The following is a 19,589-nucleotide window of genomic DNA, read 5'->3' as shown; positions in this document are numbered from 1 at the left end:
TTTGGGGGCACATACTAAATTCCCACTACTTTGATTCGGTGGAGTAAGTAGCGGGCATGAGCATTAAACGTTACATCGCTCATAACTTCAGTTCTAGCTGTTCGGTTTTTGAACAAGTTCAATTTAAATGCTTTAAAATGTTAAACGTGTGTATTCGGATTCAAATTTCATTCCTAAAACTCTTTAAACTCGTCCAAGCCAAGGATGTTTTAACGAAGAATAAAACAACTTTCGTGCGTACAGAGTACACATGCAGTTTTTAATGTGAAAACAACTTTGGCAGCACCTATGAACTAAAACCGATTGGTAACGAAAATGCGAGACGGAAATGACGTAACTTCGTAAAAAAGCTAATGATGCTAATTCAGTCACTAATAAAGATGTTTTATTTTATGTGAAAACATTCTTGAAATATGAAAACATTCTTGAAAAGGTAGTAATAAACAAACAACGGGCCTACTAGAGTTTGACGATTACTGGGATTAGTGGTGATGGGAATTAGGTCCCGGGGGAAAAAATCATGGGAGAAACGTGCTCGCACGTAGGGCGGAATCAGTCCTACCCCAGAAAGAGTGCAAATAATCCTACCCTAGATCATGCCCCAGAAACGGCCTCCGTAGCCGAGTGGTAAGGAGCGGAAGTGCAGTAGCACACACACACACACACACACACACTTTGATACACCATTCGGCTACGGAGGCCGTTTCTGGGGCAGGATCTGGGGTAGGACAAACTTAATCTATGGATTACAACACAACTGCCGGAATGTTTCTTCTCTGGTTTTCACATCAGAGTTGAAACACCGATTGCGCAAATTCTGAGAGAGTTAGATCATGATGCTCGTTCTATAAGAAAAGGTACTCCTGATGTAGATTTGCCTAGACTTCAGAGATTAACTTTATCCTATATTGCTCGTACTGAGAACACGAGTACATTACGTGCATCCTAGTTTCAGATTCCCGACAATTCTCGACTCCTAAATTGGTTAGTTTTTGCTTGCAACTCATGCAACATGAGAATTCCCTTCACAGCCTCCGGCCTCCTCTTAGTGATCACTAAGAGGAGGCCGGAGGCTGAAGGAACTGCAGAAGGGAGGAAGAGTTTTGTGATGGCACCCTTGGGGTTACTGTCCTAAAAGGTCCTGCCAGATTTCGTGCAACTTTTCAAAAATTGGTTTACATTCCCTTGTGGGGTCGCGAGCTAGATCTATTTGTATGTTCAATATCTTGGTCTTCCCTTCATGGGCCTCTTTTAACTAACTCTAGGTAAAGGGACAGATAGTTATAATCTGGCAAATTGTGCCCTCGGGGCAATGAGCACATACGCACTAAAAACAATTACAAAAATTTCCGTAAAACCTTAAACAATATTTACAACGTTAATTTCAATTAATCGTTTATGAATCTCAGTTTAAAAAATTATGTTCGCGTGGTCTCGATCTACATAAGAACAAAAACAAATCCATCGGCACAAATTGTGCCATCGATTACCGCCCTGAACCTCGTAGGATGTATCACGTTGAGCATGTAAATGTTCAATGTGATATTACTTGTAGAACATGCAACGTGATAGAACTTGTAGAACACCTATCACGTTCTGCTTCTACTTAAAAACATTTTCTACATAACATGTGGACATGTGTGTGGACATGTGTTTTTGTAAGGGGCGGCTCCTAGAACGTCTGTTAAACTCCGCCTCGTATCTCTATGAAGAACAGTATCACTACAAATGGGTCAGTTATGTGTGTGACGTAGGTTTGTGAGGATTATGTTTGTGTTTTGTTGTTGTGTCTGACCGCTTGGCTACCCAGAAGCATCATTCACCTGGACAGATAATTCTGGGTACTCGTCCACACCACGGGAAGGTGGGCCAGTCCGAGAAAAGCTTGCCGTCTCAATTCCAGACTCTGACTCATCTGATGTTGCCAAAATGTGGGCCAGATTCCTCTGGGGCCCATTACAGAGAGAAAAAAAAGGAACACTTCAGAAGAGAAAAAAGCGGCGGCAATTTCGATTTACAAATAAAATGGTAAATTATCTGTATCTATGGTACAGACTCCCCTCTCAAGCTCACTTTCCAAGTGAACATAGTACGGACAGCAGAGCATTATATGAACGCCATTCTTCGTCTAGCCGCAAACACAAAGGCCAGAATACATCAAGCTGAATTCATTTAACCTGGACATCGGTCAACAGAAGGAATGATTAAAAAAAAAGGCCGTACAGACCATTTCGTGAAGAGATTACGTCTCGCAAATAGTTTAATCGAAAATAGTATCTGGTGTACACTACCCAACCAATATATTAGAGAAAGCAGAATTCCAATATGTCTCGTCCAATTCCAATATGTCACGGAATTGAAATTTCCTTGGCATCTATCTGTATGTGAAAACAGCTGCAGAGCATTTATGGCGTTATCAAACGTCTCTACCGTGGGAAAGGATTATAAGAGCAACCTCACCAGAGACACCAGAATTACTCGTACAGTGGAAGACAAACATCGGGGACATGCGTAGACTAGTGTGGTACCTTATGGCGTTCAAACGTTAAATTCTGCAATGGTTCTCAGTGATGACATTCAAAACTCTATACATGCCCAATATGAGGTAGTGCTATGTCCATGCAGTGTGTGGGATGCTATATTTAGTTATTTCTGGCTGCTCTGCTACCAGACAGCAACAATCATCAAAAAGGCCCTCCCAGTACGCATCCATTCCACAAGGAGGCTGACCAATATTTTACACGTACTATTCTAAATGGACAATATCCAGAAAATCCTTCCTAATACCATCGGAAAGTCGTGAAAGGAAATAGCGGGGTTCACTCATGTTTGAAGCAGACAATAACCACCGTGGGACCAAACGAACAATGACAGTAACAAAGCCGCCAGGAAAGAGATACTGAGAAATAGGGTGCAAATACCCAGCGAGCAGGATCCCAAAATGTCCCAACATTTAGTCTGCAGTCATCATTAATGATTTATTGCACTTTTTTTTGCAACAACATATTTCAAATTAGAAAATAATTATTTTATTTGATACAGATTTTTATAAAAATAAATATTGATACTAATAACTCAAAGAAGCATAAAAAATCCCCGCCTCTCCTCACCTCGTATATCCTCTTCGAGTTAAGTATCCCATCAGGGCACACACCGCAATCTCAAAATAACAAAAGTCGAAATCAAGTGCGCAGTGGGTGACCTCACTTTGTCATTAATTCATTACGTACAACCCAAATCACAGAAATGGACTCATTCCAGCCGCCAGCACAGACAGCAATTCCAGCTACAAATCGCCTTTAAATTTCTGAATAACCTAGCCCCTGAAACTGACTTAGATATCGTCATCAGACCAGAGTTGACTACAAAACAAATTCAAAACCGGGTCATTGAGAAATACACGAATGCATTAAAGTGGGAAACCCACTTTCCGAGTACATACCCCCACCGCACCACTCCTAATTAGTATGCATTCTCACATTTCCAATATTCTTCTGATCGGAACGTCGGATATCCTCAGAATTGACGCGTTGCCACTCCAGGTCAGGAAAAATATTGAAATAGCGATGGTTCTGGCAAATTGCGCACAACTTAAAATGCAATTCAAGTGTAGAAAAACCAGCATTTGAATTATCGCTAAGGAGGCCATCAACTGACAGTGAGAGATACAAAAGAATCTTCCACTTCACCTGAGACCGGTTAGCTAAGTCCCGTTCAATGACAGTACCATTCAGCCAAAGTTTTTTCCACATCTGAAGAACGAGGTGTGCGCGTGACTAAAGCCTGAACTATAGTTTTGTAATGGACTACAGTTGCTCTGTTAATCGATGAAAAGGAACTTGAACTGATATTAAGTGATCACAGCAAATGATGCTACACTGTCACATGTCATCACAGGCACTGTATAGCATTTTACTACCTGAAGGCGAAAGAAAGTACAAGAAATAGGACAGAAATAGACACTCCTGCCCTCGAGTACTCTAATAGCCCAGAGTGTTGAAATAATTAGTAAAAGGAAAGCGAAAAGTATACGAATGAAGAGTGTAATGATTATACTCGGGATATCCGGGAGCGTAACTGCCCGTCTGCACTAGTGGCAGCCCTGGATCTCCTTCAAGCCCTGCTGCATGCAGCCTTGAATAAGAAAGGCTTGATAGTCCAACCCTAAACGCTAAATCAAAAAATATCAGTTAAACAGAAAATCTTTAGTTTACACAAAATATTATTATATATATAAGAGCCTACGCGAAGGGCTCAGTTCACAACTCATCCCAAAGTTAACTGGAATGAGTTTGCCTTTTATAGATGTTATTCCATTATTGCGTCACTGAGTCTTGCCAAAATTAATAAATTTAATTTTCTGTTTCTCCTTTGTGTGTGTGTGTGTACAAAATGATTGTCATGATGTTAATTGTTGTAACTTTATTCTTGTCATCTTTTGTATCAGTTTCGGGACCAGAAAATGAGTTATTGATGGGTGTGAATGATCCAAGTTGCGTGACGATTGTAAACGTTTTAAGATTAAAGCTTTAAAAAAAGTCACCTATCTCATTTCGACAATGTCTACTATTTCTTCACTAATCAATATACAGTAAAACATCCAAAGTCCAGACCTTTTTCAATATTTCCGCGAGGCTACTCAACCGTAAAGGGAACAGCGAAAAATGGGCTACTAGAAACAGCTCAGGTCCCGGATTTATGCATTGTATTCATTCTGCGTCTTCAAATAGACCCATAAAGGGTATGCACAGAGAAGAAAAACATACTGTGCATACTGTAACGATACGTATAGCAATTTTACTACTGATGCGATATTTGTGGGTGTATAAACACCCCTTGGTTAGTGACCATAACCTGGAGTCTCTTAGGAGAAAATTGAGATAATGATATTCCGTCTATAATTTCCAACACCCATTTCTTCTGGTTTACATATGTCATTGTTACTATGTACGCTGATTGGCCAAAAAATTAGAAACCTTTATTTAATATCTAGCAGGGTTAACTTTTGTCCGAATTACAGCCTGTGCATATAGTAGCATAAATTCTCCTAGTTGTCTCAGGGAGTCTTGCTGCAGATTTGACTATTCTTCTATCAGACGTTCATCAACTGCTGTATTCTGGTCTGTAGAGAACTACGAAGCCGAATATCCTTTCAACGTATCGAAGACGTTTCCAATAGGATTCAGATGTGAAGAATTATGTGGCTGGGGTTGATGTCAGAAATCTTGAGAATGTTTCTCTACCCATTCAGATACAATTTTTCCACGGTGGACAGTTGCATTGTCTCTTTGAAATTATATATCGCCATCCTCATAAAAATGATTTCTTGCAGGGTTCAAGTCCCCTTTGTCCTCTGGCACGTGACCCTAGCCCTCTCTACAGCACTGAACACCTCAACGGGAAGATACAAGCAATTGCCAATCAGCCTTATGCTATTGCGGGCAATGTAGCACACTCCCTGGAAATGCAGGGGATGCCACTAATCCTGCAGAAACCTCTCTACTATGGTGCAATCCTTCCTTCAAAGATAAAAGGTTATGTTGAACCTTCCCTTTGAGATGAGCCACAGTTCAGTAAAAATAATAAACATCCCATCTTGTTTAGAGATTAAGTCAACCACTCCCTGTTGATAGGGTTGGAAATAAGGGTTTCCCTTTTGGACGGAACGGCTCAGGACAGTATACAACATCGCGGCCGTCAAACGTTTCGTTACAAGGCTCAGCCCCAAAACAAAAAGAAAATATTATTTCCCTTTTAAGAAATGAACACGGATTCATGGCTGATGTGCAGGGATTAAAGATAACAGATCCTTCTTAGTCATCCTTCCTCGTCAGCCGCTCTCCTCCCAGCAAACCGGGTCAAGTGCTTAATGCTAAATATTGGCCTCCTGGTGTTTTGGCGAAACCATTCATAGAAATTACCGCTATATGACAAAAAGGCCCACCAAAGATATCAATCAAAGGGGAGCTTTATATCCCCCCTTTGTAAAAAGTACAGAAGATGTCTTTCACCTTTTTCTACAAAAATGTTTGCAGTATAGTTAGCAAACTCTACCCTTTAAACTTATGCTCTTTGCAGAGGATTATGATTTCATTTGCCTAGCAGAAACGTCGCTCACGAAGGAGAGGAACCTAGGTTGTTTCCTACCCCCAAACTCATACATATTCATAAGCAGATGCACAGGGGGAAGCAAAGGGGAAGGAGCGAGGTTTTTCTATATCAACACCTTTAAACTGACTGGAACACACGACAGCAAATCTGACAAGTTCGAAGCAATTTGTGTTAGGTTTGAAGAAACCAACCTCCCCATTCAGATTTGTACAGCCTGCACACTACCTGACCACACTGAAGAAGACAGAATAGAATTAACTGCATTTAAATTAAATTAACTGAATTTAACTGCAGAATAGAATTAACTGCGATTCCTCTGAAACCTAACTGCTCTATTATAATTTTAGAAGATTTTAACTTACCCCTACCTAAATGTCTAGAGCCTAGGAATGCTCTATCTAAAGCCCTTCTCACATATGACTTACGTCAGCTCAGAACATCGACTTCCAGAAGCAGCCAGTCTCTTGGCCTAATTTTCCACAACCTAAATTAAGCATACCGTCAGTAAGTTTCAATTAGACCATCCTCCTTTTGCAGACCATTTCCAGAAAAAAAGACAGTTCGAAAAACGAGGAAATGTCAACCAAACTAATGTTCTCCATTAATTTCATAAAACAAGCCATAATTCTCAGAACCTCATTACCTATGACCTAGAAGGGTTTCAATAAAAATCCACTGAAGAAGCTTCAAATTGAATTTCCACCCTGAAAATCGAGGATAGTCCAATCTCCCACCCTCCCGCACTTCGACATCGTCCAACCTAACTGAGAAAAGGGATTTTCGGAAAAAAAGCAAAAGGCATATCTGAAATGGAAGTGTGCCTCTCAACCAGAGGACCATTTACTATACAGGAAAGAGAGAACAATTTCTTAAGGATTAAAAGAGGAGCAATAAAACAAATAATTTACGTCAAAATATGCGGTAGAAGAGAAAAAAAACAGCATCAAATCTTTGAACGAATATGAAATGTCCCAAAATTAGGTTCAGGTGACATTTGATCAGTGCAGTCATTCTCCAGCTAACTTACATATCCCGAACGTAGGCAAGCTGACAGGCCCCGATTTACAAATTCGTAAGACCCTGAAAGATAGTAATAGTAATCGTCGTATGTGATGCAATAAAGCAAGCGCATGAGCTTATGTAGCATCAGCCGAAAAAAAAAAGTAATTGACACAATCATTCCCTCTAAATCAGGGTTTCTTAACCAAGAGTCGGTGCAAGGATTTCAGGGGGTCCGTGAGCTTGGATGGGAAAAAATCTCAATTCTAAAAAGCAGGGACACTTCCAAAACTTGGATTTGCCATTTCACGAAAACCTTTTCTTGAAGCATCCTATAAAGTTACTTACCGGATTGCCAAGCAAAAGAAGCCCCACACTATTGGAGAGACTTTAGTAAAGCCCTGTGCACTGGAAATGGCCGAACTGGTCTGTGGACTGGAACAGAGAAAAAAATTGGAAGCTGTTCCCTTGTCAAATGATGTAATACATTCTAGAATAGTTGATATGTCTTTTAATATTTTGAAGCAGGTCATCGAGGAAATAGCAGCCTCGCCATTCCCCTTCAGTATGTAATTGGATGAGAATACAGACATTTCTCAATGTAGCCAGCTCCTTTTTTTTTTGTTCGCTATGTGCATGCTGACGACATCAAAGAAGAATTCTTATTTTGTGAGTCTCTTTCGGAAACTACAAAGGCCGTCGACGTTTTCGAAATGGTAAAAAGTTTTTTTTACAAACAAAACTTTGAATGGAAAGGAAAACTTCATTCTCTTTGCACTGATGGAGCTCCTGCGATGCTTGGTAATACATCTGGTTTTGCTACTTGAGTGAAAAAAGAAGCTCCTCAAGTCGTCGTCACTCATTGCTTTTTTTACACAGACATGCACTGGCAACAAAGAATCTTCCAACAACCCTGAAAGAAGTATTGTCAACAGCCATAAAAGTTATCAACTTTATCAAAAGAAGTTCTCTGAATCATCGTATTTTTAAAAGATTTTGTCAAGAAATGGGAGTAGAATATGAAGTGCTTCTCTACCACACAGAAGTGCGCTGGCTTTCAAGAGGAAAAGTCTCGAAGCGCTTGTTCGAACTAAGGGCAGAAGTTTCACTTTTCCTGGAAGAAAGAGAAAACCCACTCTTGGAACATTTTGAAAGGAAGGATTTTATCCATGGGTTGGCTTACCTGGCAGATATTTTTCACCATATGAATGAGATAACTTTTTCCATTCAAGGTCACGAAGTCACCAGTATGGATGCAACTGAAACATTACAAGCTTTCTTGGCTAAGTTACCAATATGGAAGAAGAGAGTAGAGACCGACATTCTTGCAAACTTTCCACTGTTGTAGGAAGTTCTTTACCAAGATGTAGTTGAAATGCAAACTTCTCTCTCAATTTTTTTGAAAAGAGATATCTGCGAACACTTGGAAACATTACAGAACTCTTTTAAAAGTTATTTCTATCTTGATGGCATGAAAATTTACCATGGGTCAAAAATCCTTTCCTTCCTGATATAAACTGTATCGAAGATGTTGACTTAACCAAAGGTGAACTCATTGATCTTATGTCAAAAAACTTACTACGATTGGAGTTTACCTCAAAAAGCCTTGGAGAATTCTGGTGTTCCCTGAGAGAAGCCTATCCTCGTCTTGTAAAGCGAGCTATGGAAGCTTTGATACCATTTGCAACAATATATCTGTGCGAATCGGGATTTTCAGCACTTGTAACAATCAAAACAAAAAATCAAAATCGATTAGATGTCCAACATGACATGCGTGTTGCCTTGTCAAATACCACACCACAGTTTAATGTTCTTATTCAAATAAACAACAACAGTCTTCACACTGATATGTGCTTAAAAATAAAATTTAACTTCAACTTTCCTATATTTTAAATGTATTGTATTATTATTCAATGTGTTAAGAAAGAAACACATATATTACTGTATAATGTTTTTTTTTTTTTTTTTAATTTTGGTAACTATTTCTTTAAACTGGTTTTTTTTTGTACTTTTATTTTATGCATTTAAAAACATTCTGAGAAGGGGTCCGTAGCATTCACCTGACTGGCAAAAGGGTCCGTGGAACTAAGAAGGTTAAGAACCCCTGCTCTAAATATTTGTCCAGTTCCTCCTTAAATTTATTTAACGTATCAACTTCCATAACGACAGATGGACGTTTGTTCCAGAAATTAACCACACACTCGCTAAAGGCATATTTCGCATGTCTATTTTACAGCTGTCTTTCCTAAATTTGAATTTATGCCCCCTTAGGTTCGTAATCTGAACAAGAGGAAGAATCCCATCAGAATTCAGCGTGCTCAACCCATTCAAGGCCTTATACATCTCAATCAAATCAACTTACAGGTGCCTAGTCTCCATCCGCTGTAATTTGCAGAACTTAAGACGCTCTTGGTAAGAGGATCCCTTCATTCCCCTCACCAATCTTGTTGCCCTTCTCTGTACACGCTCAAGAAAATCTACATCCTTCTTAAAATGAGGCATCCAGACCTGTACTCAGTACTCAAGGCATGGTCTGACCATTGCCTTAAACAGAGAAAATCACCTCCTTTTCCCTTTCTAGCAACATTTCTGTATATCATCGACAATGCGTCATGACCTGCTCTTCAGCCTGTCTGCACTGCTCAGAAAACTTCATATCTGACTGCACAATTACTCCCAGGTCTTTTTCATTTTCTACAAGCTTAAGTGTAGTATCACACAGTTGTTACGTTTCTCTGGGGTTACTTCTACCCATATGCAGTACTTTGCATTTGTCAAGGTTAAACTTCAGTTGCCTCTTCTCAGCCCATCTTCCCACATTTTCTAGATCCGGTTGCAGTAGCACACTGCTATTACTGTCATTAACAACCCTGCCAACCTTTGTATCATCTGCAAACTTCGACATTAAGCCTGATATACCTTCATCAATATCACTAATAAATATACAAAACAACAGTGGACCTAACACCGAACCCTGTGGGATTCCATTAATAACATTAGTCCACGAAGAGCAGCGCCATTGATTACCACCCTCTGTCTTCTCGCACTTAACCACCCTTTTATCCATTGTAGCAACTTACCCTTAATACCATTCTGCTCCAATTTGTACAATAGTCTTCCATGCGCAACAGTGTCAAAGCTTTCCTGAAATCCAAGTATATGATATCAAAATTATTTTTTGCATCCAATTCCTTTGTACCACATCATAATATCCTATCAAATTTGTCAGACAAGACTTTCCCTTAACAAACCCATGCTGTGTCTGAATTATTGCTGCATCTTGTCTAGATGATCCTGCAATTCATCTTTAACCAGCGACTCCATTATTTTACCCGGAACAGAAGTTAAACTAACTGGTCTGTAATTACTCGTGTTACCCTTCGATCCCCCCCTTTGTGAATTGGGGATACATTGGCACATCTCCAGTCCGTGGGAAACTCCCTTGAGTCCAAGGATGCTCACATAATTATGGCTAAGGGTTTGCTTACTTCTTTGCCGCCTCCTTTTAATATAACTGGACAGATCCCATCCACCCCCAGGTGCCTTTCTTATGTTTAACTTCAACAATTTCTCTTCCACTTTGCTCTCAGTTATTACAAAATCATTAAGCACCCTGCTACAATTTGATAACCTTCTTCCATTTTCAAACTGTAATAATTCCTCACGTGTGAATGTAGATGCAAAATACTCATTCAGTTTGTTTGCTATCTGAGCAGGATCATCAACAGTCTAACCATCGATGTCAAGTGGACCAATCAGATTCATTCCCTTCCTTTTAGAGTTTATATAAGTAAAGAAATCCTTGCTGTTTTTCTTAGCATCTTTTGCCAAGGATTTCTCGTAATCTGCCTTTGCCTGCCTAACCTCTTTTGTCACCTGATTACAGACTAGCTTATATCTGCCATAGGTTTCTGGGTCGCTTGATAATTTATATGCATCCCATGCATTTTTCTTCTCTGTTACGAGTCTCATTAGTTCATTTGATTACCATTTAGGCCTAAACCTTGAACAATATTTCTTAATAGGTATGAAACGTTGAGTAACTTTCACGATTAATTCCATGAATGCTTCCTACTTAGAATTTTCTGTTGGTAACATCATCAGTTAGTCCCACTGTACAGAATTTAAAAAATGTCGAGAGAGACCACTGTAGTCACCTTTGCGGAAGCAAAAACTCTTTCCTTTCCCCCTGATCGTAATCATATACGTATTTAAGTAAATCCCACATCAGTACACTGTTATCACTGCCACCTAGTGATTCCTTTATCTGCAAATTCTTAATACACGAATGATCACTACTGACAACCAGATCAAGAGTATTACCCTCTCTGGTTTCCTCTCGAACATGTTGCTGCAGAAAACAATCATCCAATAAATCCACAAAAGTCTTACTAGTGTGTGAGTGACCAACCCACAAGTTCCAGTCAATATCTGGGAAGTTAAAATCCCCCATTATAAGACATTCTGATTTACTAGCCCACTCTATTTCTCTGCACAACTGTTCGATATACTCAGATTCATTAGGCCTATAACACTCGCCTACTCTTATTTTTTCTTTCGCAGTGCTTGTGTCTCACCCAACTGACTCAACTGTGCACTGTCCATCTATATCAACTGGATGCACTTCTTTTGATTTTGTTTTTCTTAATTAACAGCATAATCGCTCCTCCCTTCCTGTCCTGTCTATCCTTTCTGTACACATTATATCCCCTAAATTCCAATTCTGCATTAGTAATATCCTTGTGAAACCAAGTCTCTGATATCCCAACAATATCCGCCTTTGATGTCTTGATTTTATGAATACCTTGCCAATTAAGGCCCCAGTGGGTCCACACGGTTTTCCAGAATTTTCGATAAAAGTACGCACCGCTTTCATTGTTGTTTCCTCTCATCCATCTCTTCAATCATCCCTTAGATGAGGTAATCATACTAAAGATTGGGCATTATTATAATGCAAAGACTGTGCCCAAATCGAAGAACCAGAAGGTATCCAAGGACTTCCTACCAACAGTCATCTCCTGCACCCTCTGAAAGAATTTTGAAAAGGCAATATAGTCCGATCTTGTGGAGGATTGATTCAGTCACAAGCCTCCATAACCACCAACTTGTTCGACACCTTGTTGAGAACCCAACATACACTCAATAGTGAAGCGAAGCTGGGCATCCTCTGCCTAGACATAAACGCGATCTTATAGGTTGGCTTCGCCTGCTTTAAAACATATACTCAAGAGATACTTTACTATAGAGGGAAAAGTATTTGTGATCATTAATGCGATCCATAACAATCCATAGACTGTGTATCGCGAAGTCTGCGATGTTCAAAATCCGCTGTCTTAGAGTGGCCAAGGAAGCAATGGAAACATTGGCAGTTTCTAAGAGCGAAAAATGATCATCTAAAATTTCTGCAGGAAAAATCATGGTAAGTATGTTCTTCGACTACTCTATTCTTTTACTTTTAGGCTTTAAAGAACTAGGCGCCATCATGAACTTGGAACTATACTTTGAACAGCCAACGTCTCTGCTAAACACTCAAGCGAGAGGAAATAATGGTAAAGGAATTCCTTATTTACCTCCATGTGACTTTTTTACTTCTGATCTGTTCCAAAAACGGTTCATGAAACCATTCATCCTGACTGTCTCGTGTCCATAAATCAGTATCGTGGGTGGTATCGTCGTATTGGATACGTTCTGTTAGCATGGACAGGGTCCGCGCACCTTTATGTTAGACGTCTGCGTTACCTCCAATGAGTATCCTTTTGTTGTATCAGATTAACTTCACCCTGCAATGCATCATTTTTACCGAATAACGATGGATAGTTTCAAGGAGACAACGGAACTAACCACAGCGAAAACGTTGTATCCTTTTGCTTAAAGGTACATTTCAAGATTTCCGTCATCAAGACTGTTCACCCAATTCTCTAAATCTGAATCCAATTGCGAATGTCTGCGATATTTTGGAAAGGGCGATTCGGTTTTGTAATTCTCTAAACACCAATTTAGAATTAAACTGGTTTCCACACAAAGAGCTATGTTATTGGTTATTTTTAAGATGTGTCATATTGTTTCATCTTTGGAATTGCAGTTCCTGGGAGTACCCTTACCACTAGATCATTATGTGATTTTTCGTTTTTTGACATACGGAATTAAGAGACGTGTTCCTGCTGATATTTTAGGGATTCAAATTAACAAGACATTAAGAAGGAAAAAACAAGGTGTTGTAAGGTACTACTAAACTTATGAAAAGCCACATGGGATTGCTTCTGTTGGGGCAACAGCCAGACAGTTTTTTACTGATGTTACATTTTTAACTCAAAAATCAACCCTGAAATTATTTCTATGAGTCTTTACTCGTCATTATTTTTAACAAGACATGGGTCCTTTAATGAGAAACTTTTCAAATTTAATCTTCTAAATACTAATTTGTGTGCTTCCGGAAGTAAAGAAAACTGGCGTCATTTATTATTTGAATATCATTTGTATGAAGAGTTTACATAAATATTGGGAATTATAAACTCTTCTCAAGAGTCTATCCTTATTAAGGATCGCTGTAATTTCAATACATTCGAGAATTTTGCTCAGGAAGCCTTAATTTTGTTAAATAGTTTCGTTCAATGGCCAATGTCTCATAATTTGGTTTTCCCAATTATTGTGTTTTCCATAGTAATATTATGGAACTGTGGCTAATATTATTTCTGTCCAGAACATGGGAAATGCACATGAATGTACAGAAATCATGGGATACCTACCTACTAACGGGTAGACCCTCCTTTCGCCCGGATAAGGGCTGTCACAAGTCGAGCATAGCTATCCATAATTCCGTCGTATTCCTGAGTGAATGATCCAAAACTCGAACGAGCCTTTCTACTGGATACCAAAGATGCTCAACAGGGTTCATGTTCGATGAAAGGGGAGGCCATTCCATGGTATTAAAATTCGTGAAATTATTAACAGAATACAATGCATAAATCAGACCCTTGCGGTGCTTTTTTACTGTCCGACTAGCTAATTCTCGTGCCCTGTACAATCGACTATCCCCAAAGAAATCTTAAGGAAGGTCGGGATTTCGTAGGTTCTGCTGAATCCAGATTAGCGAAGCTAGAACAAACATTCTCTGAATGAACAGGTGACTCTTTTTAAATCTTTAATCGTAAATTCAAATTTTCGAAGTTTACAATCGCGAGACAGCATGGACACACCCTTCAATGATCCGCTTTGTGGTTAACGTGCAGCTGATGCCCAGAAACAAACAAAAGATGGTAAGAATGAAAGTTGCGACAATTAACATAATGAAACTCATGATGCACACACATAAAGTAGAAACAGGAAATTAATTTTGGCAAGCCCCAGTGACGCAATAATGGAATAAAATCTATAAAAAGCAAACTCATTCCAGATAACTTAGGGATGAGTTGTGAACTGAGTCCTTCGCGTAGGCTCTTATATATAATAATATTTTGGGTAAAGTATCTTCTCTAAAGATTATCTGATATTTTGTGATTTAGCGTTTAGGGTTGGACTATCAAGCCTTCCTTATTCAAGGCTGCATGTAGTAGGGCTTGAAGGAGATCCAGGGCTGCCACTAGTGCAGACGGGCAGTTACGCTCCCGGATATCCCGAGTATAATCATTACACTCTTCATTCGTATACTTTTCGCTTTCCTTTTACTAATTATTTCAACACTCTGGGCTATTAGAGTACTCGAGGGCAGGAGTGTCTATTTCTGTCCTATTTCTTGTACTTTCTTTCGCCTTCAGGTAGTAAAATGCTATACAGTGCCTGTAACGACATGTGACAGTGTAGCATCATTTGCTGTGATCACTTAATATCAGTTAAAGTTCCTTTTCATCGATTAACAGAGCAACTGTAGTCCATTACAAAACTATAGTTCAGGCTTTAGTCACGCGCACCCCTCGTTCTTCAGATGTGGAAAAAACTTTGGCTGAATGGTACTGTCATTGAACGGGACTTAGCTAACCGGTCTCAGGTGAAGTGGAAGATTCTTTTGTATCTCTCACTGTCAGCTGATGGCCTCCTTAGCGAAAATTCAAATGCTGGTTTTTCTACATTTGAATTGCATTTTAAGTTGTGCGCAATTTGGCAGAACTATCGCTATTTCAATATTTTTCCTGACCTGGAGTGGCAACGCGTCAATTCTGAGGATATCCGACGTTCCGATCAGAAGAATATTGGAAATGTGAGAATGCATACTAATTAGGAGTGGTGTGGTGGGGGTATGTACTCGGAAAGTGGGTTTTCCACTTTAATGCATTCGCGTATTTCTCAATGACCCGGTTTTGAATTTGTTTTGTAGTCAACTCTGGTCTGATGACGATATCTAAGTCAGTTTCAGGGGCTAGGTTATTCAGAAATTTAAAGGCGATTTGTAGCTGGAATTGCTGTCTGTGCTGGCGGCTGGAATGAGTCCATTTCTGTGATTTGGGCTGTACGTAATGAATTAATGACAAAGTGAGGTCACCCACTGCGCACTTGATTTCGACTTTTGTTATTTTGAGATTGCGGTGTGTGCCCTGATGGGATACTTAACTCGAAGGGGATATACGAGGTGAGGAGAGGCGGGGATTTTTTATGCCTCTTTGAGTTATTAGTATCAATATTTATTTTTATAAAAATAATGTATATGTAATAAATATACCTAAATGCTTATCAAAATTCGTTTAATAAATATTTGGTAATTCGAATACGTAGTTGGAAACAAGTGCAATAATTGGCTAACAATTGTAGACTTCATATCAGAATATTTTGGGATTTTTAAACGCTGCGTGTTGGGCTTTCCACCCGCGGCTTCGCTTTTCTCTTTTGTGGCGGTCTTATTCCTATCGTTGCTAGTTTTCGCCCACAGTGAATACTGTGCTCCAAGTACCGGTCCACGCCACGATGCCTTCCTGTGGGTTCTGCATATTGTACATTTTGCATATTCTGCATATTGTCCAATAGTATATAATTGTGACACACCTCGTCATGGTGTGGACCGGCACTGGGAGCACTTTTTCTAGCGATTGCCGCTTCCCAGTAGAGAAGTGATCAGAAACATCTATACAGCCTAACAGCGCCCACACCTCACAAACATATCGCTATACTCTGAGGAGGAATTAAAGTATCGTTTTGGAGCCACCTGACATGGGACAAGGCACATGCCCACAATGTTGCTGCTGTAAGAATAACTATAATCGTGCCTGTCGTGAGATTGCTCTTATTATCCTTCTCTGTGGTACAGATGTTGAATGACACCATCAAGACACTTAATTTTTTCCGTTTCTCGTTCCAACTCTATTTATTTTGGCACTGACGAGACACAAGGAATGCTGAAATCGTTAATCAATCGGTAGGGCAATGTGTGTGTGATAATATTTCTGTACATGATCTTTTAATAATTCTTTCACCCTATAATTAATCTTATATTTTAATATGGCCGGAATATTTGAATGCAAAAGTTGATATAAAATTTGGGACACATTATTTGCGTTGTCCAATCCAAGCGCTTGGCTGAGGATTCCGCCTATTTCTATTTATTTCATAAATTAGCTTCTTCGACTTTTATTTTTGCCTTTCTCTAGCTATAAATTTGTCTGTGTACATTTGCTGTTTTGCCTTTCCCTCGCTTTAAATGTGTCTGTATACATTTTCCACTCAAATTTTACCAGCCTGGTCTTTTAACAATCGGGTTTTCTTCCCGACTAGAGTCTTGTGTGGTGAAAAGCGCTAAAGGTGATACTACAAATTGTTGGCATGTGGTCCATATGAATTGCTTAATCGACATGGGCAAGGGACCCGATCTGACAGACTTCGAAAAGGGTTGCAATCAAAATCGATTCAATCAGCTAAATATCTAATTGTCACACTAATGAACTAAGTCAGGTGGATAAAGATTGATTATCCAGGGTATTAACAGATAAACGTACAATATGCAAATGTTGGATTGGATTCAGGTTTAAAGAATTGGTCACCAGGCTCGATAAAGGAAATCTTGAAATGTTCCTTTAAGAAAACGGATAACTTTTGCGCGACGGTTAGTTCCGTTGTCGTCTTGAAATTATCCAACGCCATCCGGTAAAAAATATTCATTGCAGGGTGAAGTTGGTCTGATACAACAAATGACCTTCTAACGTTATGAACAGAACGTACCCAATATTATGACACCACCCACCCTACTGATTAATGGACACAAGAGAGTCAGGCAGGATTAATGGATTCATGAGTCTTTCAGATCTTGTCCCTTGCCTATGTCCATAACGCACTTCGTATAGATCACACATGCCATATGAGACCACTGATATGGCATGTGAAAACTTCCCTTTTTTTCTCAATTGTGGCTCATGCTAAACGTGCTCCAACAATAACACCTTTCTAAAATGGAAAGACAATTTGTCTTGCCCATGACCAGAACGACTGAGAAAGGAAAGCCGGGAAAGCGTTCAGTATTTATTTGATGCCAAAAAAGTCCTGATCTCAGTATCGTACAACCCAACATTTGCATATTGTACGTTTATCTGTTAATGCCTGTTGCAATAGGTTTCTAATTTTTTGGCCAGAGGATGCAATTGAAACGTATGAAATCATTTTTTCAAGACATTCTCATACATATGCTGTGCAAGAAACCAGAATTTTCAAAAATATGAAAATCCTCATGTTAACGAATAAACCATTTATGTGGTTTTAATTGTATTTCATCTCTAAGAAAATTGCTTTGAGTGTTGTTATTTGGTTTTAGAAGCATCGGCGACTGCTCCCATATTAAATTGCGAGTTTCCGGAAGAATACGCCATGCTACCCTTGCCTGAGACCGACTAACTCAGCCACGTTGTGAGAAAGATCTATAAGAATTACTCCCATCATCTTTTGAGGGTTTACTCGTTGAGTCGTTGAAGTTGAGAAGAGACGTTGACTGTTCAAAGTTTTAACATACATTTCCAAGTTCATGTTTGCGGCTGGTTCTTTAAAGTGGTTGAAGTAGTTGAAGAACATGCTTACCATTTTTCCTCTTGAAATTGTGGATCATTTTTCGCTCTTAGAAACTTACAATGATTCCATTGCTTCCTTTGCCAATCTAAGAAATCGGATTTTGAATATCGCAGAGTTTGCGATGCACTGCCTAAGGGCCTGTTATGGAAGAAAAAAGCAATATTGTTATTGACTGCACTGATCAAATCCTTACTTGAGCCCAATATTGGAACGTTTTTACATTCATTTTTCAATGCTTCCTTGATGCTGTTTTTTTGTAAATTCTCTTCAACCGCCATAGTTTTTCGTAAATTATGTGTCTGATGGCTCCTCTTATAGTCCTTTGGAAATTGGCTGTCTCTTTCTAGTCGAGAGGTACGCTTAGATTCCGACATGCCTTTTGTTTTTTTTTTTTTTTTGAGAAAACTGCTTTTCACAGTTACAATGAACCATGAGCCACAATTGCTCATAATTCAAAAGTTTAAAGACGATTTGTAGCTGGAATTGCTGTCTGTGCTGGCGGCTGGAATGAGTCCATTCCTGCTGATATTTTAGGAATTCATATTAATATGATATTAAGAAAGAAAAAACAAGGCGCTGTAATGAATTAGTAAACTTATGGCAAGCCAGATGGGATACTGCTTCTGTTGGTGCAGCACCTAAACTCAAAAATCAACCCTGACATGGTTTATGTCATTATTTTTCACACGTCACTGGTCCGTTAATGAGATACTTTTCAAATTTAATCTTTCAAGTACTGATTTGTGTATTTGCGGAAGTAAAAAATGCTGGCAACATTCAAATGCATTTGCGTTATTCGCCACGCAAATAACTCAAAAGCAAAGTGCTGCATGTGGACAGCAGTAACCCCAGAGTAACATACCAACTGTGTGGTACTACACTCAGGGCAGAGAAAAATGAAAAAGACCTGGGAGTCCTTTTCATTTTGCTAGCACGGATAAGGACATGATTATCCCCTTTTATAAGACAATGATCAGTCCACACCTTGAGTACTGCGTACAAGTCCGGAGGTCTCATTTTAGGAAAGATGTACAGCTGCCGGAAAGAGTACAGAGAAGAGCAACGAGATTGGTGAGTGGAAAAAAAGGGTTGCTCTTACCAAGAAAGGCTTAATTTCTGCAAATTGCAGAGTCTGTAGACTAGGACCTTCTGGGTGATCTGATGCAGGTATATAAGTCCTTGATTTTAATGGTTTGAGCACAGTCAATGCTGACGGGATTCTTTCTCTTGCTCGGATTCCGCATCAGAAGGGCCATAAATTCAAATTGAGAAAAGACAGTTGGAGAATAGATGCGCTGAAATTTTCCTTTTTCCAGGGGTTGGTTGATTGCCGGAAAACACTTCCATCTGTCCATGTGGAAGTTGACAGCATAAATAAATTCAAGGCTGAACTAGACAAACATGTGGAGCGAGTGGATGGGTGAAATGAAAAGTTTTTTTGGCTGATGCTATATAAGCGTGCTTTCTTACATCATATGCATGCTATTGTTACATGTACG

This window comes from Mastigoproctus giganteus, chromosome 5, assembly GCF_048544385.1.
Source record: "Mastigoproctus giganteus isolate SK-2022 chromosome 5, ASM4854438v1, whole genome shotgun sequence".
In the NCBI taxonomy this organism is placed as follows: domain Eukaryota; kingdom Metazoa; phylum Arthropoda; class Arachnida; order Uropygi; family Thelyphonidae; genus Mastigoproctus; species Mastigoproctus giganteus.
This window is presented reverse-complemented; position numbering follows the sequence as displayed.